At 45.3% G+C, this 22,500-nt stretch overlaps 1 non-coding gene and 1 pseudogene across 1 annotated transcript in view; both read right to left on the reverse strand.

Moving 5' to 3' along the window:
• LOC142357458 (large subunit ribosomal RNA) overlaps positions 1-696 on the reverse strand; it is a 3,526-nt gene extending 2,830 nt beyond the window's left edge. The window contains exon 1 of the ribosomal RNA XR_012761611.1: positions 1-696. This exon is cut by the window's left edge and continues 2,830 nt beyond it. This is a non-coding gene — a ribosomal RNA (large subunit ribosomal RNA).
• Positions 697-2,379: 1,683 nt separating this feature from the next.
• On the reverse strand, positions 2,380-2,531 carry LOC142357461 (5.8S ribosomal RNA; annotated as a pseudogene).
• Positions 2,532-22,500: the final 19,969 nt, after the last annotated feature.

A 22,500-nucleotide genomic window follows, 5' to 3' on the forward strand; every position in this document is an offset into this window, starting at 1 on the left:
TTCGCGTGTGCGCTTTCAATGAGCGACAACACTTGCAAGCAACTCACACTCCTTGGTCCGTGTTTCAAGACGGGCTGTAGAGAGCATTGAATAGGAAGTTGAGGTCAGACAGGCAATCAAGATCAATTTATCTCATTTTGTTTAGAATCAACAAGAAGAATTCCGAGGAAAACTTCTGCTCGATTCATTAACAAGATTTGCCAAAAGACGACAACTACACTACTCGGTAGCCGAGAATATAATATCAAGGCATTGAGTATGGTAACGCTCACTCCAGTTCCCCTTCAACAGTTTCACGTACTTTTCACTCTCTCTTCAGAGTGCTTTTCAACTTTCCCTCACGGTACTTGTTTACTATCGGTCTCGCTTTATAATTAGCTTTTGGAGAGACATATCTCCAGCTTCGAGTTGCACTTTCAAACAACTCTACTCATAGGAATGAGCCATTATGACTGGTATCGAAAATGACCTTTACAGGATTTTCACCTTCTTTGATGCTACTTTCCAGTAGACATCAGGACAAATTCACCAGTCTAGCATCAAACCATACCGGACACCGAGAAATGTTGCCATTTCTCTTCCCGATGAGCTTTTCCCTGTTCATTCGCCATTACTAAGGGATTCTCAGTTGATTTCTTTTCCTCCCCTTACTGATATGCTTAAGTTAAGGGGGTTCTCTCGCCCAATTCAGGTTATGTAGTTGATTGTCTCTTAATTGGTTCACTGACCAATATGAGACAGAAACCGATTCAGCAGTTTTGTTCGCTACTACTATCAAACACAGGTCGAAGTTTCCATTCAGTCATTAATTCCAACTTTCAAATGTTGTTGTTTCAGCTTTCGCTTACTAGAAGCAACATAATACTCGCTGCAATACAGACCTCGGGAAACCCTCACCGTGAATAAGGTTCACTCACATATTTCACTACATTTTGCGTGGGATTGGAGATGAGGCTACTCGTTCTTGCTCAGTACTAGGCTGAAAATTAACGAAACTTCGTTACAAACGTTCACATGTTGATGTTTCCGCTTTCGCGTACTCGAAACAACATAATACTAGTCTTTGTAATTTAGTTTCATAATTTCAACTGTTCTCATGCAGAATTTTTGCTCATTCTTATCCCAAATTTTGACCTGGCTACTAGTTACACTCCTTGTACTTATTGCAAAATGACCACAAATTTCAACAGCTTTCACATGTTGCTGTTTCGGCTTTCGCTTACTACAGTCAACATAATACTCGTTGCAAAATAAGTGCTCGGCATCTGCAATTTTCCAAAGACGAAGTTTCGCCAGTTCAATTTTCGCTCGCCAATTATGGCTACTAATTCACACGGTACTGAGCTCAACAACATTAAATTTGTTCAGCAAGACTTTCACATGTTGATGTTTTGGCTTTCGCCTACTAGAAGCAACATAATACTCGTCTTGTTAGCTCATTCAATGAGAATAGCTTTTCCCGTTGAGAATTTTTGCCTTCAATTGGCGTTGTAGTGAGTTTGGCTACTCAGATCACCAAATACTTGTGACAATTCGAACCAGAAATGTTTTCAATTTTCACATGCTGATGTTTCGGATTCAACCTACTAGAAGCAGCATAATACTTGTATTCAACAATTTCTGTATCAAATCCCAGTTTTCTCTGGTGCATCTTTGCCAAACTATTCCAAACTGCCTGAGTCTGAATACCAATTACAGGTACTAGTAAATGCACGTTACTAAGGACTATATAGTTCTAGGTTACTGTACACAACGACGTTCACATGTTGATGTTTCAGCTGCCGCTTACTAGAAACAACATAATACTTATCGTGCATACCTTTCCATAACTTGTCCTTTTCAGATGCATTAGTTTCCCTTTGTCTTGGCTTCTACAGTCAGACTGGCTACTAGTAACAGCACAGTACTAATCACATATCGTTCTACAGTTTGCAGACAACTTTCACATGTTGATGTTTCAGCTTTCGCCTACTAGAAACAACATAATACTCGCTGTATACATTTGTAGTTCTCTATGTAACTTTCATGTGAAGAAGTTTCGCCAGTCTTTTTGACTGTCTCAAATCTGAGTCATGCTTAGGCTACTAGTTGCTTCATAGTACTTATCGCCTCGAGATCATTGAACAAAACTTGATTTTCACATGTTGCTGTTTCAGCTTCCGCTTACTAGAAACAACATAATACTAGTCTCATTAAGTTCCGTCTCTTTGCAATTTTCTTATGAAGAAAATTCGCCATCACAATGACTCCAGCAGTTCTTGATCAAGGAATGCAATCATTGATCAGAATGCTATTATTTGAATCGGTTCTGCTTTAAGTGTTCCAATTTTATTGGAAGCACCAACAATAGAACATCAATGTGTTCAATCGAGAGTTATATAACCCTGAATCGGACGCAGTCAACAGCCGAAGCCGAGACCGCCTTTTGCGTTAGAGAGGTCGGTAAACAAATCTTGCGATTCATACCGAATTAACACATATAGCTGTGCTCCTCTTCGTAAAGCGAGCCAAGTGATCCCCTGTTGAAGGATGTATTTGGACCAATCTAGTAGCATTTGGTTTCCAACAAGCTCTCCCAAGTTAGCTTACTTATTGGGCTTTTCAACCAATTCGGTTGGCTACAAGCATCATCAAAGTACTAGCCACAGTTTGATCGCAAAATTCTACGACTTTCACATGTTGATGTTTCGGCTTGCGCTTAGCCTACTATAAGCAACATAATACTAGTCATATCATAGAGCGTGATCAGCTTGTGACGTTCTCATGATGAAGTTTCACCAACAGTGTCTCACTTCGAGCTTAAATCCAGCTACTAGTAACTACACAGTACTGACTGCAACGATAACTTTTATCTATACCTTTCACATGCTGCGCTTTCGGCCAGGGCCTACTAACGTCAACATAATACTCGATATAAACTTTTGTTCATGATGCAGCTTCCCCATGCAGAAGTTTCGCCTTCAAATGCTCTCTTGGCCATATGACGTAAGAAAAGGTTACTAGTAACATCACAGTACTAGCCACAGTTTGATTGCAAAATTCTACGACTTTCACATGTTGATGTTTCGGCTTGCGCTTAGCCTACTAGAAGCAACATAATACTAGTCATATCATAGAGCGTGATCAGCTTGTGACGTTCTCATGATGAAGTTTCACCAACAGTGTCTCATTTCGAGCTTAAATCCAGCTACTAGTAACTACACAGTACTGACTGCAACGCTAACTTTTATCTATACCTTTCACATGCTGCGCTTTCGGCCAGGGCCTACTAACGTCAACATAATACTCGATATAAACTTTTGTTCATGATGCAGCTTCCCCATGCAGAAGTTTCGCCTTCAAATGCTCTCTTGGCCATATGACGTAACACAAGGTTACTAGTAACATCACAGTACTAGCCACAATTTGATCGCAAAATTCTACGACTTTCACATGTTGATGTTTCGGCTTGCGCTTAGCCTACTAGAAGCAACATAATACTAGTCATATCATGGAGCGTGATCAGCTTGTGACGTTCTCATGATGAAGTTTCACCAACAGTGTCTCATTTCGAGCTTAAATCCAGCTACTAGTAACTACACAGTACTGACTGCAACGATAACTTTTATCTATACCTTTCACATGCTGCGCTTTCGGCCAGGGCCTACTAATGTCAACATAATACTCGATATAAACTTTTGTTCATGATGCAGCTTCCCCATGCAGAAGTTTCGCCTTCAAATGCTCTCTTGGCCATATGACGTAACACAAGGTTACTAGTAACATCACAGTACTAGCCACAATTTGATCGCAAAATTCTACGACTTTCACATGTTGATGTTTCGGCTTGCGCTTAGCCTACTAGAAGCAACATAATACTAGTCATATCATAGAGCTTGATCAGCTTGTGACATTCTCATGATGAAGTTTCACCAACAGTGTCTCATTTTGAGCTTAAATCCAGCTACTAGTAACTACACAGTACTGACTGCAACAATAACTTTTATCTATACCTTTCACATGCTGCGTTTTCGGCCAAGGCCTACTAACGTCAACATAATACTCGATATAAAATTTTGATCATGATGCAGCTTTCCCATGCAGAAGTTTCGCCTTCAAATGCTCTCTTGGCCATATGACGGAACACCAGGTTACTAGTAACATCACAGTACTAGCCACAGTTTGATTGCAAAATTCTACGACTTTCACATGTTGATGTTTCGGCTTGCGCTTAGCCTACTAGAAGCAACATAATACTAGTCATATCATAGAGCGTGATCAGCTTGTGGTGTTCTCATGATGAAGTTTCACCAATAGTGTTTCATTCGAATTGGTTCTGCTTTAAGCTCTCCAATTGTTTTGGATGAACCAGTTTTGCCCTTCGAAGCCACTTTTGTGAGCTTTTGTGGGTCTTTACCAAGAGGATATACCTCAAGGCCTCTTTCAATTCCTTTAAGTTCTTTCAACTCCTTTACAGTTTCTAGGTTCACATAGCTGCAAACCTTATTTCTAGTTTTAAGTCTGGCCAACTTGGGGAGAGTTGGTGCAGACCGTGACCAATTCTAGTAGGATGCCACAACAAGAATGTGATCAACTTAGCTTGTCGATGAACCTGCCCCACATTCAAACAACTCTATCGCCTTTTCCTCGTATAGTTATATGCGAGGGCCTCTCATAGAGAGCGCTGTTAGCAACCTTTTCCACATAGACGATAAAGTTGTGAGTGTTTTGCACATGGCTGTTGTCATCACCACGTGACGAGTCAACTCAGCTTGACTCTCTACACTCCGACAAGCTTTGCACATACGCCTTTAGTTCAGTATGTGTCTTTAATCTGACTCCGGTGCCTCAAGCCGGAAAAATTGTCAGATTATGATCATTATCGGTTAGTCATCCCGATGCAAGATCGTATCGTACTGTCTTTGTCTACCTCCAGATTCCGAAGAACAGGAGGAGACTCTCCCAGACCTACATATCTGGGAGAATGTTCAGAGGGCGAGAAGCTGTGGATTACTCTCCCCTAAGAACTGACTAAACTTTACCCTCGTCCAAGGTAAGTTTATTTTAGCTAGCCTTCTATGTAAAGGATCTGAGGCTAAGCTGTGTTTTTTCGAGCCTTTGGCTCGGAGCAAGTTCAGTGGGCGCCCCGAGTAGCTCAACTCTTTCCCACTGAACAGCGCAACGCTCTGTCACTCGCTGGGATTTTTGCGTGTCGGTTCTAACCACGCGACTTGTGGACCTTTTTAGGCCTTTCTCATTCACAAGTCTATAGCTGGGCTTCTATAACCCAGCTTCTGAGATCTAGATAGCTGCAGTTCTGCTAGGCTGCTTTTGCTAACTAGTCTCCCTTTAAGCAGTCCCTTGCCATGACTGCTGAACTATGTATCCACACAAGTAGTTTTTGAGCTCGATACATAATTCGAGATTGGTTGCCAAGCAATCTCTAGCGACAGAGCGTCATGCGCACTACAGACATGGCCTCTACCAGCAGCCATGCCCGAAGGAATCAATCACTGATCCTTCCGCAGGTTCCCCTACGGAAACCTTGTTACGACTTTTACTTCCTCTAGACAATTAAGCTCGATCCGCTTCATCCCGTTGCCGGAGACCGAAGTCCCAACAGTAGGAATTTGCAATTCTTGCTTAACTATCCAATCAGTAGTAGCGACGGGCGGTGTGTACAAAGGGCAGGGACGTAATCCCTATGAGTTGTTGACTCATAAGTACCAGGAATTCCTGGTTCACGTCTGCAAGTTACAACAGACGATCCCCTTGAAGCGCTGTACTTTTCTCTGATTGCCCAGTCCATTTCGGACCAAGGGCTGAGTACTCAATCTAAAAGTACACAGTGTAGCGCGCGTGCAGTCCAGAACATCTAAGGGCATCACAGACCTGTTATAGCCTCACTTCATCTGCGGTATTTAATTCCGCATAGTTCCTCTAAGAAGTGTTTGAATTCACATATAGTGAATTTCATTATTTAGATGGAGAAGATCTCGTTCGTTATCGGAATTAACCAGACAGATCACTCCACTAACTAAGAACGGCCATGCACCACCGCCCATATAATCATGAAAGATATTCAATCTGTCAATCCTTAAGATGTCTGGACCGGGTGAGTTTTCCCGTGTTGAGTCAAATTAAGCCGCAGGCTCCACTCCTGGTGGTGCCCTTCCGTCAATTCCTTTAAGTTTCGATTTTGCAACCATACTTCCCCCGGAACCAATAAACTTTGGTTTCCCGGTTAATCTCTTGCCAAGTCAAGATCGACTTTGACAAATTGTAGGTTGGTATAGTTTATGGTCAGAATTACGAGGGTATCTAATCCTCTTCAATACTCTGACTTTCGTTCTTGATTAATGAAAACATTCTTGGCAAATGCTTTCGCAGTAGTTTGTCTTGCCACGATCCAAGAATTTCACCTCTAACGTAGCAATACAAATGCCCCCGTCTGTTCCTTTCAATCATTACCGCACTCAGCCAACCGGCATCAATCGAGTAGCGGGTCATTCTCCATTATTCCATGCTTTATTATTCGATCCCAAAGGATGCTTTGAACACTCTAATTTTCTCAGGGTGAAAACACCGTTTCCACAGTTCGTCACATTTAAGTGCAAACTATTTCTTCGATGCGAAGGATGAGCGGAACGAGTCAACAGATTTAACTGAAGACCATGTTGCCGTTCTACTCAAACAGATCCAACTATGAGCTTTTTAAACGCAGCAACTATTGCATACGCTTGTAGAGGCTGGTATTACCGCGGCTGCTGGCACCAGACTTGCCCTCTACTCGTTCATCAATGGAGCTTTTAAGTCCATTCCATTCTGATTACAAACCATAAAGGTTCATATCATTATTTCTAGTCACTACCTCCTCGTGCGGAGAGTGGGTAATTTGCGTGCCTGCTGCCTTCCTTGGATGTGGTAGCCGTTTCTAAGGCTCCCTCTCCGGAATCGAACCCTGATTCCCCGTTACCCGTCACAACCATGGTAGTCCGTTACACTACCATCATAGGTTGATAGGTCAGAAATTCGGAAGTTCCGTCCCCAAGCCGAAGCTATCTGGGATCTTTCAGTTACTAGGACTCATCACGGGATGTGTCTGTACTTAGCAAATCACCCGGTGTAGTCTTGTAAAAGTCTCCGACAGTGTCGGACAATCAGCATGCATTAGCTGCAGGGTTACCGCAGTTATTCATTTAGCTTGCAAATCAACTAATAGATAGTAACTGATTTAATGAGCCATTCGCGGTTCCACTTTTTCAAGCTTCGCTTGCACATGCATGGCTTAGTCTTTCAGACAAGCATATGGCAACTGACAGGATCAATCAGTTTAATTGTACTTTGAACAATCTTTCGATTTGTTCGAATTTAGAAAGACATAGCCTTGCGGCCTCGTCAATCTTGCTTTGAGCTTTTTAAATCACGAAGAGTTTCAATGCATGCTTTGGCATGGCTACTAGTTACTACACAGTACTCTACACACTTAGAGTTACCCACGATTACACATTTCACATGCTGATGTTTCGGCTCGCGCGTACTAGAAACAGCATAATACTATGTGTACTGGTAGATAGCGCTCTGTGAGCATTTCCCATGAGCAGGTTTTGCCCTCCAAATCTCTGTTCTACTGTTACCAATACCGGCTAACAACTGTATCATACTAGGGAGAATTGACTCATGATTTAAAAACCAGATGTTCACATGTCGATGTTTCGGCTCTCGCCTACTAGAAACAACATAATACTAGTCTGTTAAAAATCTCAATCACGCCGCCTCTTCAGATACAGAAGTTTTACCTTTTATTGGTTAGAGAACAGCTTTCCAGCTGTCGACATGGTTACTAGTAACAACACCGTACTCAACACAAAAACTTTTCAACTTCACAACTTTCACATGCTGATGTTTCTGCTTTCGCATACTAGAAACAGCATAATACTTATTGTTTTGTCAAGTAATTTGTGTGTCTTTCCCATGTGAAGTTTCACCGGTCAACAATGTTTCCCTGACCAATTACGGCTACTAGTAGCTGTATAATACTAGGGAAAATGATTGAGGATTTAATATCAGATTTTCACATGTTGATGTTTCGGCTTTCGCCTACTAGAAACAACATAATACTAGTCTGCTAAGAAATCTCGCTCAAATTGCCTTTTCACATACAGAAGTTTCACCTTCTATTGGTTAGAGAACAGTTCTCAGCTGTCGACATGGTTACTAGTAACAACATCGTACTCAACACAAAAATTCTTCAACTTCACAACTTTCACATGCTGATGTTTCTGCTTTCGCGTACTAGAAACAGCATAATACTTATTGCTTTGTCAAGAAGTGTGTGTGTCTTTCCCATGCGAAAGTTTCACCGGTCAGCAATAATTGCCGTGTCCAATTAAGGTTACTCATAGCTGTATAATACTAGGGAAAATGATTGAGGATTTAATATCAGATTTTCACATGTTGATGTTTCGGCTTTCGCCTACTAGAAACAACATAATACTAGTCTGCTAATAAATCTCGCTCAAATTGCCTTTTCACATACAGAAGTTTCACCTCTTCTTGGTCACTGTACAGATGATGCTGTCTGTTCTTTATTTGGTTCTGCTTATTATAAGGAGGGGCATCACTCCTTCCTCCTTGGTTTGCATGCATTAAGCCTGCTTTGTGAAAAGCGTATCTTTCTAGCTTTTCTTCGCCTTACTCGAGTAGGACGATACAATCCAGACATTAGTCAGTCTTGGTGTAAAGTCACTGAGTATTATTCGGTTCTGCTTTATTCAGCAATATGCTGTATAATTGTTGTAATTTGCGAACATATTTGTTCTCAGTTCCGAACTACTAGCGACGACAGATTACCAGCGGTCATGAGCCATCAAGGTAGTTCTTTGGTGCATCAAGTAGAGAGGTGCCATCAAACAACACTTCCCTAATAATGCTACACACATAGAATTTGCTACAGTGCAGCTTTTTACTTTGCAAAATTTGCGCACAAATTTTGCATAGAATAAATGTTTTATCAAGATTTTTAGATCCCCTCCCTTGAGAGAACGTTACTCCTTTAAGTGAACACCCCGCGGCGTCCTGTTGTTATTGCTTATAACCATTTCGCAAGCCGGAGGCATAATGCACTACGCAAGCCGCTACTTTGGCACAGAGGCACCTAGTTTTACACCCGGGACTTCAGGTGGCCCAGTTTTACACCCAGTACAGCGGTGCCAGTTGGTAACCCGGTGGATCCTCGGAGACCAGACATGATCATAGATCAAACCCGATGTATGCTACTCCTGAACGTATAGTATCTCCACTGTGCAATGAAATTATCGTTCGTTTCGGGCCTTCCTATACGTTCAGCAGACAATCGCTAGGAATTCACCTCGTGACCCGTGGTGACCACACTGGATTTCAAGTTTATTGATTTGGACAGACCTGTCATTTATTTTGCTTTTCAGCTTCAGTTCTGCTCGATCTAGCTTGCCTAAGGCTTGATCTCGCTTTGCTCACCCCTGTAGGAGCCTCTACTAGTACCACTCGGAGTAATGGGGAATCCACCAGACCTAATCGATGAATGCCATCAAACAACAAACATCATACCCGGCTTCATCAGGCATATTTTATTACTTCCGAGAGGTACTTTAGTATCAGATCTTTCTCCATGCCTCTTATGAGGACCCGTCAGACCTTTCGGTTTATCGTTTAGCTTCAGTCCTGCTCGATCTAGCTTTCCCAAGGCTCGATCTAGCTCTATTCGCCCCACTAGAGGGCTCTCTAAGACCCCTCGGTCTTAGTGTTAGCTCCGGTACTGCTCGGTCGTGCTTGCTGAAGGCCCGACCCAGCTTTAGTTAGATTCTCGTACTTTCTCTTGGCCTCTCTAGGAGGACCAGACAGACCTCTCGGTCTATCGTTTAGCTTCAGTCCTGCTCGATCTAGCTTGCCCAAGGCTTGATCAAGCTCTATTCGCCCCGCTAGAGGGCTCTCTAAGACCCCTCGGTCTTAGTGTTATCTTCTGTAATGCCTAACCAAGCTTACTACAGGCCTTGGTCAGGTCTTTATCGGTCACCGATTAGTAACAGACCAATCATAGGGCCTTCCACCCTATCCGGGTTGAGGTCTTTAGTCCAGCCATATTTTGACAAGACACCTCTCCCTAATAATGCCCCACACATAGAATTACTGTCCATGCAGTATTTAACTTGTGTTTTTTTCTAAAATTTGATTTTCACTTTTTGGAGGTTCATTTGCTCCTCTGACACTCTTTCAGCTTCAATCTTACTCGATCTAGCTTTCCCAAGGCTCGATCTAGCTCTATTCGCCCCACTAGAGGGCTCTCTAAGACACTTCGGTCTTAGTGTTAGCTCCGGTCTTGCTCAATCGTGCTTGCTGAAGGCGCGATCAAGCTTTAGTTAGCTTCTCGTACTTCCTCTTGGCCTCTCTAGGAGGACCAGACAGACCTCTCGGTCTATCGTTTAGCTTCAGTCCTGCTCGATCTAGCTTTCCCAAGGCTCGATCTAGCTCTATTCGCCCTGCTAGAGGGCTCTCTAAGACCCCTCGGTCTTAGTGTTAGCTCCGGTACAGCTCGGTCGTGCTTGCTGAAGGCCCGATCAAGCTTTAGTTAGATTCTCGTACTTTCTCTTGGCCTCTCTAGGAGGACCAGACAGACCTCTCGGTCTATCGTTTAGCTTCAGTCCTGCTTGATCTAGCTTTCCCAAGGCTCGATCTAGCTCTATTCGCCCTGCTAGAGGGCTCTCTAAGACCCCTCGGTCTTAGTGTTAGCTCCGGTACAGCTCGGTCGTGCTTGCTGAAGGCCCGATCAAGCTTTAGTTAGCTTCTCGTACTTTCTCTTGGCCTCTCTAGGAGGACCAGACAGACCTCTCGGTCTATCGTTTAGCTTCAGTCCTGCTCGATCTAGCTTTCCCAAGGCTCGATCTAGATCTATTCGCCCTGCTAGAGGGCTCTCTAAGACCCCTCGGTCTTAGTGTTAGCTCCGGTACAGCTCGGTCGTGCTTGCTGAAGGCCTGATCAAGCTTTAGTTAGCTTCTCGTACTTTCTCTTGGCCTCTCTAGGAGGACCAGACAGACCTTTCGGTCTCTTGCTTAGCTTCAGTCCTGCTCGATCTAGCTTTCCCAAGGCTCGATCTAGCTCTATTCGCCCCGCTAGAGGGCTCTCTAAGACCCCTCGGTCTTAGTGTTAACTCCTGTAATGCCTAACCAAGCTTACTACAGGCCTTGGTCAGGTCTTTATCGGTCACCGATTAGTAACAGACCGATCATGGGGCCTTCCACCCTATCCGGGTTGAGGTCTTTAGTCCAGCCATATTTTGACAAGACACCTCCCCCTAATAATGCCCCACACATAGAAATACTGTCCATGCAGTATTTAACTTGTGTTTTTTCTAAAATTTGATTTTCACTTTTTGGAGGTTCATTTGCTCCTCTGACACTCTTTCAGCTTCAATCTTACTCGATCTAGCTTTCCCAAGGCTCGATCTAGCTCTATTCGCCCCACCAGAGGGCTCTCTAAGACACTTCGGTCTTAGTGTTAGCTCCGGTCTTGCTCAATCGTGCTTGCTGAAGGCGCGATCAAGCTTTAGTTAGCTTCTCGTACTTTCTCTTGGCCTCTCTAGGAGGACCAGACAGACCTCTCGGTCTATCGTTTAGCTTCAGTCCTGCTCGATCTAGCTTTCCCAAGGCTCGATCTAGCTCTATTCGCCCCGCTAGAGGGCTCTCTAAGACCCCTCGGTCTTAGTGTTAGCTCCGGTACAGCTCGGTCGTGCTTGCTGAAGGCCCGATCAAGCTTTAGTTGGCTTCTCGTACTTTCTCTTGGCCTCTCTAGGAGGACCAGACAGACCTCTCGGTCTCTTGCTTAGCTTCAGTCCTGCTCGATCTAGCTTGCCCAAGGCTTGATCAAGCTCTATTCGCCCCGCTAGAGGGCTCTCTAAGACCCCTCGGTCTTAGTGTTAGCTCCGGTACAGCTCGGTCGTGCTTGCTGAAGGCCCGATCAAGCTTTAGTTAGCTTCTCGTTTTTTCTCTTGGCCTCTCTAGGAGGACCAGACAGACCTCTCGGTCTATCGTTTAGCTTCAGTCCTGCTCGATCTAGCTTTCCCAAGGCTCGATCTAGCTCTATTCGCCCCGCTAGAGGGCTCTCTAAGACCCCTCGGTCTTAGTGTTAGCTCCGGTACAGCTCGGTCGTGCTTGCTGAAGGCCCGATCAAGCTTTAGTTGGCTTCTCGTACTTTCTCTTGGCCTCTCTAGGAGGACCAGACAGACCTCTCGGTCTATCCTTTAGCTTCAGTCCTGCTCGATCTAGCTTTCCCAAGGCTCGATCTAGCTCTATTCGCCCCGCTAGAGGGCTCTCTAAGACCCCTCGGTCTTAGTGTTATCTCCTGTAATGCCTAACCAAGCTTACTACAGGCCTTGGTCAGGTCTTTATCGGTCACCGATTAGTAACAGACCGATCATAGGGCCTTCCACCCTATCTGGGTTGAGGTCTTTAGTCCAGCCATATTTTGACAAGACACCTCCCCCTAATAATGCCCCACACATAGAATTACTGTTTATGCAGCTTTTCACTTGTGAAATTTTTAATTTTCGCAATTATTATAGAATAAGTGTTTGCGCAGCTTTTCATAGGTCGAGCTCTAGCTAGCTAGCTCAAGCTAGCTAGCTAGCTCAAGCTCAAGCTATCTAGCTCAAGCTCAAGCCAGCTAGCTCAAGCTCAAGCTAGCTAGCTAGCTCAAGCTCAAGCTAGCTAGCTAGCTCAAGCTCAAGCTAGCTAGCTCAAGCTCAAGCTAGCTAGCTCAAGCTCAAGCTAGCTAGCTAGCTCAAGCTCAAGCTCAAGCTAGCTAGCTCAAGCTCAAGCTCAAGCTAGCTAGCTAGCTCAAGCTCAAGCTAGCTAGCTAGCTCAAGCTCAAGCTAGCTAGCTAGCTCAAGCTCAAGCTAGCTAGCTCAAGCTCAAGCTCAAGCTCAAGCTAGCTAGCTAGCTCAAGCTAGCTAGCTAGCTCAAGCTCAAGCTAGCTAGCTAGCTCAAGTTCAAGCTAGCTAGCTAGCTCAAGCTCAAGCTAGCTAGCTAGCTCAAGCTCAAGCTAGCTAGCTCAAGCTCAAGCTAGCTAGCTCAAGCTCAAGCTAGCTAGCTAGCTCAAGCTCAAGCTCAAGCTAGCTAGCTCAAGCTCAAGCTCAAGCTAGCTAGCTAGCTCAAGCTCAAGCTAGCTAGCTAGCTCAAGCTCAAGCTCAAGCTAGCTAGCTAGCTCAAGTTCAAGCTAGCTAGCTAGCTCAAGCTCAAGCTAGCTAGCTCAAGCTCAAGCTAGCTAGCTCAAGCTCAAGCCAGCTAGCTCAAGCTCAAGCTCAAGCTAGCTAGCTAGCTCAAGCACAAGCTAGCTAGCTAGCTCAATCTCAAGCTAGCTAGCTCAAGCTCAAGCTAGCTAGCTCAAGCTCAAGCTAGCTAGCTAGCTCAAGCTCAAGCTCAAGCTAGCTAGCTCAAGCTCAAGCTCAAGCTAGCTAGCTAGCTCAAGCTCAAGCTAGCTAGCTAGCTCAAGCTCAAGCTCAAGCTAGCTAGCTCAAGCTCAAGCTCAAGCTAGCTAGCTAGCTCAAGCTCAAGCTGGCTAGCTAGCTCAAGCTCAAGCTAGCTAGCTAGCTCAAGCTCAAGCTAGCTAGCTCAAGCTCAAGCTCAAGCTCAAGCTAGCTAGCTAGCTCAAGTTCAAGCTAGCTAGCTAGCTCAAGCTCAAGCTAGCTAGCTAGCTCAAGCTCAAGCTAGCTAGCTCAAGCTCAAGCTAGCTAGCTCAAGCTCAAGCTAGCTAGCTAGCTCAAGCTCAAGCTCAAGCTAGCTAGCTCAAGCTCAAGCTCAAGCTAGCTAGCTAGCTCAAGCTCAAGCTAGCTAGCTAGCTCAAGCTCAAGCTAGCTAGCTAGCTCAAGTTCAAGCTAGCTAGCTAGCTCAAGCTCAAGCTAGCTAGCTCAAGCTCAAGCTAGCTAGCTCAAACTCAAGCTAGCTAGCTAGCTCAAGTTCAAGCTAGCTAGCTAGCTCAAGCTCAAGCTAGCTAGCTAGCTCAAGCTCAAGCTAGCTAGCTCAAGCTCAAGCTAGCTAGCTCAAGCTCCAGCTAGCTAGCTAGCTCAAGCTCAAGCTCAAGCTAGCTAGCTCAAGCTCAAGCTCAAGCTAGCTAGCTAGCTCAAGCTCAAGCTAGCTAGCTAGCTCAAGCTCAAGCTAGCTAGCTAGCTCAAGTTCAAGCTAGCTAGCTAGCTCAAGCTCAAGCTAGCTAGCTCAAGCTCAAGCTAGCTAGCTCAAGCTCAAGCCAGCTAGCTCAAGCTCAAGCTCAAGCTAGCTAGCTAGCTCAAGCACAAGCTTGCTAGCTAGCTCAAGCTCAAGCTAGCTAGCTCAAGCTCAAGCTAGCTAGCTCAAGCTCAAGCTAGCTAGCTCAAGCTCAAGCTCAAGCTAGCTAGCTAGCTCAAGCACAAGCTTGCTAGCTAGCTCAAGCTCAAGCTAGCTAGCTCAAGCTCAAGCTAGCTAGCTCAAGCTCAAGCTAGCTAGCTAGCTCAAGCTCAAGCTCAAGCTAGCTAGCTCAAGCTCAAGCTCAAGCTAGCTAGCTAGCTCAAGCTCAAGCTAGCTAGCTAGCTCAAGCTCAAGCTAGCTAGCTAGCTCAAGCTCAAGCTAGCTAGCTCAAGCTCAAGCTCAAGCTAGCTAGCTAGCTCAAGCTAGCTAGCTAGCTCAAGCTCAAGCTAGCTAGCTAGCTCAAGTTCAAGCTAGCTAGCTAGCTCAAGCTCAAGCTAGCTAGCTAGCTCAAGCTCAAGCTAGCTAGCTCAAGCTCAAGCTAGCTAGCTCAAGCTCAAGCTAGCTAGCTAGCTCAAGCTCAAGCTCAAGCTAGCTAGCTCAAGCTCAAGCTCAAGCTAGCTAGCTAGCTCAAGCTCAAGCTAGCTAGCTAGCTCAAGCTCAAGCTAGCTAGCTAGCTCAAGTTCAAGCTAGCTAGCTAGCTCAAGCTCAAGCTAGCTAGCTCAAGCTCAAGCTAGCTAGCTCAAGCTCAATCCAGCTAGCTCAAGCTCAAGCTCAAGCTAGCTAGCTAGCTCAAGCACAAGCTAGCTAGCTAGCTCAAGCTCAAGCTAGCTAGCTCAAGCTCAAGCTAGCTAGCTCAAGCTCAAGCTAGCTAGCTAGCTCAAGCTCAAGCTCAAGCTAGCTAGCTCAAGCTCAAGCTCAAGCTAGCTAGCTAGCTCAAGCTCAAGCTAGCTAGCTAGCTCAAGCTCAAGCTCAAGCTAGCTAGCTCAAGCTCAAGCTCAAGCTAGCTAGCTAGCTCAAGCTCAAGCTAGCTAGCTAGCTCAAGCTCAAGCTAGCTAGCTAGCTCAAGCTCAAGCTAGCTAGCTCAAGCTCAAGCTCAAGCTCAAGCTAGCTAGCTAGCTCAAGCTAGCTAGCTAGCTCAAGCTCAAGCTAGCTAGCTAGCTCAAGTTCAAGCTAGCTAGCTAGCTCAAGCTCAAGCTAGCTAGCTAGCTCAAGCTCAAGCTAGCTAGCTCAAGCTCAAGCTAGCTAGCTCAAGCTCAAGCTAGCTAGCTAGCTCAAGCTCAAGCTCAAGCTAGCTAGCTCAAGCTCAAGCTCAAGCTAGCTAGCTAGCTCAAGCTCAAGCTAGCTAGCTAGCTCAAGCTCAAGCTAGCTAGCTAGCTCAAGTTCAAGCTAGCTAGCTAGCTCAAGCTCAAGCTAGCTAGCTCAAGCTCAAGCTAGCTAGCTCAAACTCAAGCTAGCTAGCTAGCTCAAGTTCAAGCTAGCTAGCTAGCTCAAGCTCAAGCTAGCTAGCTAGCTCAAGCTCAAGCTAGCTAGCTCAAGCTCAAGCTAGCTAGCTCAAGCTCAAGCTAGCTAGCTAGCTCAAGCTCAAGCTCAAGCTAGCTAGCTCAAGCTCAAGCTCAAGCTAGCTAGCTAGCTCAAGCTCAAGCTAGCTAGCTAGCTCAAGCTCAAGCTAGCTAGCTAGCTCAAGTTCAAGCTAGCTAGCTAGCTCAAGCTCAAGCTAGCTAGCTCAAGCTCAAGCTAGCTAGCTCAAGCTCAAGCCAGCTAGCTCAAGCTCAAGCTCAAGCTAGCTAGCTAGCTCAAGCACAAGCTTGCTAGCTAGCTCAAGCTCAAGCTAGCTAGCTCAAGCTCAAGCTAGCTAGCTCAAGCTCAAGCTAGCTAGCTCAAGCTCAAGCTCAAGCTAGCTAGCTAGCTCAAGCACAAGCTTGCTAGCTAGCTCAAGCTCAAGCTAGCTAGCTCAAGCTCAAGCTAGCTAGCTCAAGCTCAAGCTAGCTAGCTAGCTCAAGCTCAAGCTCAAGCTAGCTAGCTCAAGCTCAAGCTCAAGCTAGCTAGCTAGCTCAAGCTCAAGCTAGCTAGCTAGCTCAAGCTCAAGCTAGCTAGCTAGCTCAAGCTCAAGCTAGCTAGCTCAAGCTCAAGCTCAAGCTAGCTAGCTAGCTCAAGCTAGCTAGCTAGCTCAAGCTCAAGCTAGCTAGCTAGCTCAAGTTCAAGCTAGCTAGCTAGCTCAAGCTCAAGCTAGCTAGCTAGCTCAAGCTCAAGCTATCTAGCTCAAGCTCAAGCTAGCTAGCTCAAGCTCAAGCTAGCTAGCTAGCTCAAGCTCAAGCTCAAGCTAGCTAGCTCAAGCTCAAGCTCAAGCTAGCTAGCTAGCTCAAGCTCAAGCTAGCTAGCTAGCTCAAGCTCAAGCTAGCTAGCTAGCTCAAGTTCAAGCTAGCTAGCTAGCTCAAGCTCAAGCTAGCTAGCTCAAGCTCAAGCTAGCTAGCTCAAGCTCAAGCCAGCTAGCTCAAGCTCAAGCTCAAGCTAGCTAGCTAGCTCAAGCTCAAGCTCAAGCTCAAGCTAGCTAGCTAGCTCAAGTTCAAGCTAGCTAGCTAGCTCAAGCTCAAGCTAGCTAGCTCAAGCTCAAGCTAGCTAGCTCAAGCTCAAGCCAGCTAGCTCAAGCTCAAGCTCAAGCTAGCTAGCTAGCTCAAGCTCAAGCTAGCTAGCTCAAGCTCAAGCTAGCTAGCTAGCTAGCTCAAGCTCAAGCTCAAGCTAGCTAGCTCAAGCTCAAGCTCAAGCTAGCTAGCTCAAGCTCAAGCTCAAGCTAGCTAGCTCAAGCTCAAGCTCAAGCTAGCTAGCTCAAGCCCAAGCTCAAGCTAGCTAGCTAGCTCAAGCTCAAGCTAGCTAGCTCAAGCTCAAGCTCAAGCTCAAGCTAGCTAGCTAGCTAGCTCAAGCTCAAGCTCAAGCTAGCTAGCTAGCTCAAGCTCAAGCTAGCTAGCTCAAGCTCAAGCTAGCTAGCTAGCTCAAGTTCAAGCTAGCTAGCTAGCTCAAGCTCAAGCTAGCTAGCTAGCTCAAGCTCAAGCTAGCTAGCTCAAGCTCAAGCTAGCTAGCTCAAGCTCAAGCTAGCTAGCTAGCTCAAGCTCAAGCTCAAGCTAGCTAGCTCAAGCTCAAGCTCAAGCTCAAGCTAGCTAGCTAGCTCAAGCTCAAGCTAGCTAGCTAGCTCAAGCTCAAGCTAGCTAGCTAGCTCAAGTTCAAGCTAGCTAGCTAGCTCAAGCTCAAGCTAGCTAGCTCAAGCTCAAGCTAGCTAGCTCAAACTCAAGCTAGCTAGCTAGCTCAAGTTCAAGCTAGCTAGCTAGCTCAAGCTCAAGCTAGCTAGCTAGCTCAAGCTCAAGCTAGCTAGCTCAAGCTCAAGCTAGCTAGCTCAAGCTCAAGCTAGCTAGCTAGCTCAAGCTCAAGCTCAAGCTAGCTAGCTCAAGCTCAAGCTCAAGCTAGCTAGCTAGCTCAAGCTCAAGCTAGCTAGCTAGCTCAAGCTCAAGCTAGCTAGCTAGCTCAAGTTCAAGCTAGCTAGCTAGGTCAAGCTCAAGCTAGCTAGCTCAAGCTCAAGCTAGCTAGCTCAAGCTCAAGCCAGCTAGCTCAAGCTCAAGCTCAAGCTAGCTAGCTAGCTCAAGCACAAGCTTGCTAGCTAGCTCAAGCTCAAGCTAGCTAGCTCAAGCTCAAGCTAGCTAGCTCAAGCTCAAGCTAGCTAGCTCAAGCTCAAGCTCAAGCTAGCTAGCTAGCTCAAGCACAAGCTTGCTAGCTAGCTCAAGCTCAAGCTAGCTAGCTCAAGCTCAAGCTAGCTAGCTCAAGCTCAAGCTAGCTAGCTAGCTCAAGCTCAAGCTCAAGCTAGCTAGCTCAAGCTCAAGCTCAAGCTAGCTAGCTAGCTCAAGCTCAAGCTAGCTAGCTAGCTCAAGCTCAAGCTAGCTAGCTAGCTCAAGCTCAAGCTAGCTAGCTCAAGCTCAAGCTCAAGCTAGCTAGCTAGCTCAAGCTAGCTAGCTAGCTCAAGCTCAAGCTAGCTAGCTAGCTCAAGTTCAAGCTAGCTAGCTAGCTCAAGCTCAAGCTAGCTAGCTAGCTCAAGCTCAAGCTAGCTAGCTCAAGCTCAAGCTAGCTAGCTCAAGCTCAAGCTAGCTAGCTAGCTCAAGCTCAAGCTCAAGCTAGCTAGCTCAAGCTCAAGCTCAAGCTAGCTAGCTAGCTCAAGCTCAAGCTAGCTAGCTAGCTCAAGCTCAAGCTAGCTAGCTAGCTCAAGTTCAAGCTAGCTAGCTAGCTCAAGCTCAAGCTAGCTAGCTCAAGCTCAAGCTAGCTAGCTCAAGCTCAAGCCAGCTAGCTCAAGCTCAAGCTCAAGCTAGCTAGCTAGCTCAAGCTCAAGCTCAAGCTAGCTAGCTAGCTCAAGTTCAAGCTAGCTAGCTAGCTCAAGCTCAAGCTAGCTAGCTCAAGCTCAAGCTAGCTAGCTCAAGCTCAAGCCAGCTAGCTCAAGCTCAATCTCAAGCTAGCTAGCTAGCTCAAGCTCAAGCTAGCTAGCTCAAGCTCAAGCTAGCTAGCTAGCTAGCTCAAGCTCAAGCTCAAGCTAGCTAGCTCAAGCTCAAGCTCAAGCTAGCTAGCTCAAGCTCAAGCTCAAGCTAGCTAGCTCAAGCTCAAGCTCAAGCTAGCTAGCTCAAGCTCAAGCTCAAGCTAGCTAGCTAGCTCAAGCTCAAGCTAGCTAGCTCAAGCTCAAGCTCAAGCTCAAGCTAGCTAGCTAGCTAGCTCAAGCTCAAGCTCAAGCTAGCTAGCTAGCTCAAGCTCAAGCTAGCTAGCTCAAGCTCAAGCCAGCTAGCTCAAGCTCAAGCTCAAGCTAGCTAGCTAGCTCAAGCTCAAGCTAGCTAGCTCAAGCTCAAGCCAGCTAGCTCAAGCTCAAGCTCAAGCTCAAGCTAGCTAGCTAGCTCAAGCTCAAGCTAGATAGCTAGCTCAAGCTAGCTAGCTAGCTCAAGCTCAAGCTCAAGCTAGCTAGCTAGCTAGCTCAAGCTCAAGCTAGCTAGCTCAAGCTCAAGCCAGCTAGCTCAAGCTCAAGCTCAAGCTAGCTAGCTAGCTCAAGCTCAAGCTAGCTAGCTCAAGCTCAAGCTCAAGCGAGCTAGCTAGCTCAAGCTCAAGCTAGCTAGCTAGCTCAAGCTCAAGCTAGCTAACTCAAGCTAACTCAGCTAGCTCAAGCTAACTCAAGCTAGCTAAAGCTAACTCAAGCTAACTCAAGCTAACTCAAGCTAACTCAAGCTAGCTAAAGCTAACTCAAGCTAACTCAAGCTAACCCGAGCTAACTCAAGCTAGCTCAAGCTAACCCAAGCTAGCTAAAGCTAACTCAAGCTAACTCAAGCTAATTCAAGCTAACTCAAGCTAACTCAAGCTAACTCAAGCTAACTCAAGCTAGTTCAAGCTAACTCAAGCTAGCTAAAGCTAACTCAAGCTAACTCAAGCTAACTCAAGCTAGCTCAAGCTAACTCAAGCTAGTTCAAGCTAACTCAAGCTAGCTAAAGCTAACTCAAGCTAACTCAAGCTAACTCAAGCTAGCTCAAGCTAACTCAAGCTAACTCAAGCTAACTCAAGCTAACCCGAGCTAACTCAAGCTAACTCAAGGTAGCTAAAGCTAGTTCAAGCTAGCTCAAGCTAGCTAAAGCTAAGACAAGCTAACTCAAGCTAACTCAAGCTAACTCAAGCTAACTCAAGCTAGTTCAAGCTAACTCAAGCTAGCTAAAGCTAACTCAAGCTAACTCAAGCTAACTCAAGCTAGCTCAAGCTAACTCAAGCTAGTTCAAGCTAACTCAAGCTAGCTAAAGCTAACTCAAGCTAACTCAAGCTAACTCAAGCTAGCTCAAGCTAACTCAAGCTAGTTCAAGCTAACTCAAGCTAGCTAAAGCTAACTCAAGCTAACTCAAGCTAACTCAAGCTAACTCAAGCTAGCTAAAGCTAACTCAAGCTAACTCAAGCTAACCCGAGCTAACTCAAGCTAGCTCAAGCTAACCCAAGCTAGCTAAAGCTAACTCAAGCTAACTCAAGCTAATTCAAGCTAACTCAAGCTAACTCAAGCTAACTCAAGCTAACTCAAGCTAGCTAAAGCTAACTCAAGCTAACTCAAGCTAACTCAAGCTAACCCGAGCTAACTCAAGCTAACTCAAGGTAGCTAAAGCTAGTTCAAGCTAACTCAAGCTAGCTAAAGCTAAGACAAGCTAACTCAAGCTAACTCAAGCTAACTCAAGCTAACTCAAGCTAACTCAAGCTAGTTCAAGCTAACTCAAGCTAACTCAAGCTAACTCAAGCTAGCTAAAGCTAACTCAAGCTAACTCAAGCTAACTCAAGCTAACCCGAGCTAACTCAAGCTAACTCAAGGTAGCTAAAGCTAGTTCAAGCTAGCTCAAGCTAGCTAAAGCTAAGACAAGCTAACTCAAGCTAACTCAAGCTAACTCAAGCTAGTTCAAGCTAACTCAAGCTAGCTAAAGCTAACTCAAGCTAACTCAAGCTAACTCAAGCTAGCTCAAGCTAACTCAAGCTAGTTCAAGCTAACTCAAGCTAGCTAAAGCTAACTCAAGCTAACTCAAGCTAACTCAAGCTAACTCAAGCTAGCTAAAGCTAACTCAAGCTAACTCAAGCTAACCCGAGCTAACTCAAGCTAGCTCAAGCTAACCCAAGCTAGCTAAAGCTAACTCAAGCTAACTCAAGCTAATTCAAGCTAACTCAAGCTAACTCAAGCTAACTCAAGCTAACTCAAGCTAGCTAAAGCTAACTCAAGCTAACTCAAGCTAACTCAAGCTAACCCGAGCTAACTCAAGCTAACTCAAGGTAGCTAAAGCTAGTTCAAGCTAACTCAAGCTAGCTAAAGCTAAGACAAGCTAACTCAAGCTAACTCAAGCTAACTCAAGCTAACTCAAGCTAACTCAAGCTAGTTCAAGCTAACTCAAGCTAACTCAAGCTAACTCAAGCTAGCTAAAGCTAACTCAAGCTAACTCAAGCTAACTCAAGCTAACCCGAGCTAACTCAAGCTAACTCAAGGTAGCTAAAGCTAGTTCAAGCTAGCTCAAGCTAGCTAAAGCTAAGACAAGCTAACTCAAGCTAACTCAAGCTAACTCAAGCTAGTTCAAGCTAACTCAAGCTAGCTAAAGCTAACTCAAGCTAACTCAAGCTAACTCAAGCTAGCTCAAGCTAACTCAAGCTAGTTCAAGCTAACTCAAGCTAGCTAAAGCTAACTCAAGCTAACTCAAGCTAACTCAAGCTAACTCAAGCTAGCTAAAGCTAACTCAAGCTAACTCAAGCTAACCCGAGCTAACTCAAGCTAGCTCAAGCTAACCCAAGCTAGCTAAAGCTAACTCAAGCTAACTCAAGCTAATTCAAGCTAACTCAAGCTAACTCAAGCTAACTCAAGCTAACTCAAGCTAGCTAAAGCTAACTCAAGCTAACTCAAGCTAACTCAAGCTAACCCGAGCTAACTCAAGCTAACTCAAGGTAGCTAAAGCTAGTTCAAGCTAACTCAAGCTAGCTAAAGCTAAGACAAGCTAACTCAAGCTAACTCAAGCTAACTCAAGCTAACTCAAGCTAACTCAAGCTAACTCAAGCTAGTTCAAGCTAACTCAAGCTAACTCAAGCTAACTCAAGCTAGCTAAAGCTAACTCAAGCTAACTCAAGCTAACTCAAGCTAACCCGAGCTAACTCAAGCTAACTCAAGGTAGCTAAAGCTAGTTCAAGCTAACTCAAGCTAGCTAAAGCTAAGACAAGCTAACTCAAGCTAACTCAAGCTAACTCAAGCTAACTCAAGCTAACTAAAGCTAGTTCAAGCTAACTCAAGCTAGCTAAAGCTAACTCAAGCTAACTCAAGCTAACTCAAGCTAGCTCAAGCTAACTCAAGCTAGTTCAAGCTAACTCAAGCTAGCTAAAGCTAACTCAAGCTAACTCAAGCTAACTCAAGCTAACTCAAGCTAGCTAAAGCTAACTCAAGCTAACTCAAGCTAACCCGAGCTAACTCAAGCTAGCTCAAGCTAACCCAAGCTAGCTAAAGCTAACTCAAGCTAACTCAAGCTAATTCAAGCTAACTCAAGCTAACTCAAGCTAACTCAAGCTAACTCAAGCTAGCTAAAGCTAACTCAAGCTAACTCAAGCTAACTCAAGCTAACCCGAGCTAACTCAAGCTAACTCAAGGTAGCTAAAGCTAGTTCAAGCTAACTCAAGCTAGCTAAAGCTAAGACAAGCTAACTCAAGCTAACTCAAGCTAACTCAAGCTAACTCAAGCTAACTCAAGCTAGTTCAAGCTAACTTA

This window comes from Convolutriloba macropyga, unplaced genomic scaffold, assembly GCF_964194025.1.
Source record: "Convolutriloba macropyga unplaced genomic scaffold, txConMacr16.3 SCAFFOLD_545, whole genome shotgun sequence".
Taxonomy (NCBI): Eukaryota; Metazoa; Xenacoelomorpha; order Acoela; family Convolutidae; genus Convolutriloba; species Convolutriloba macropyga.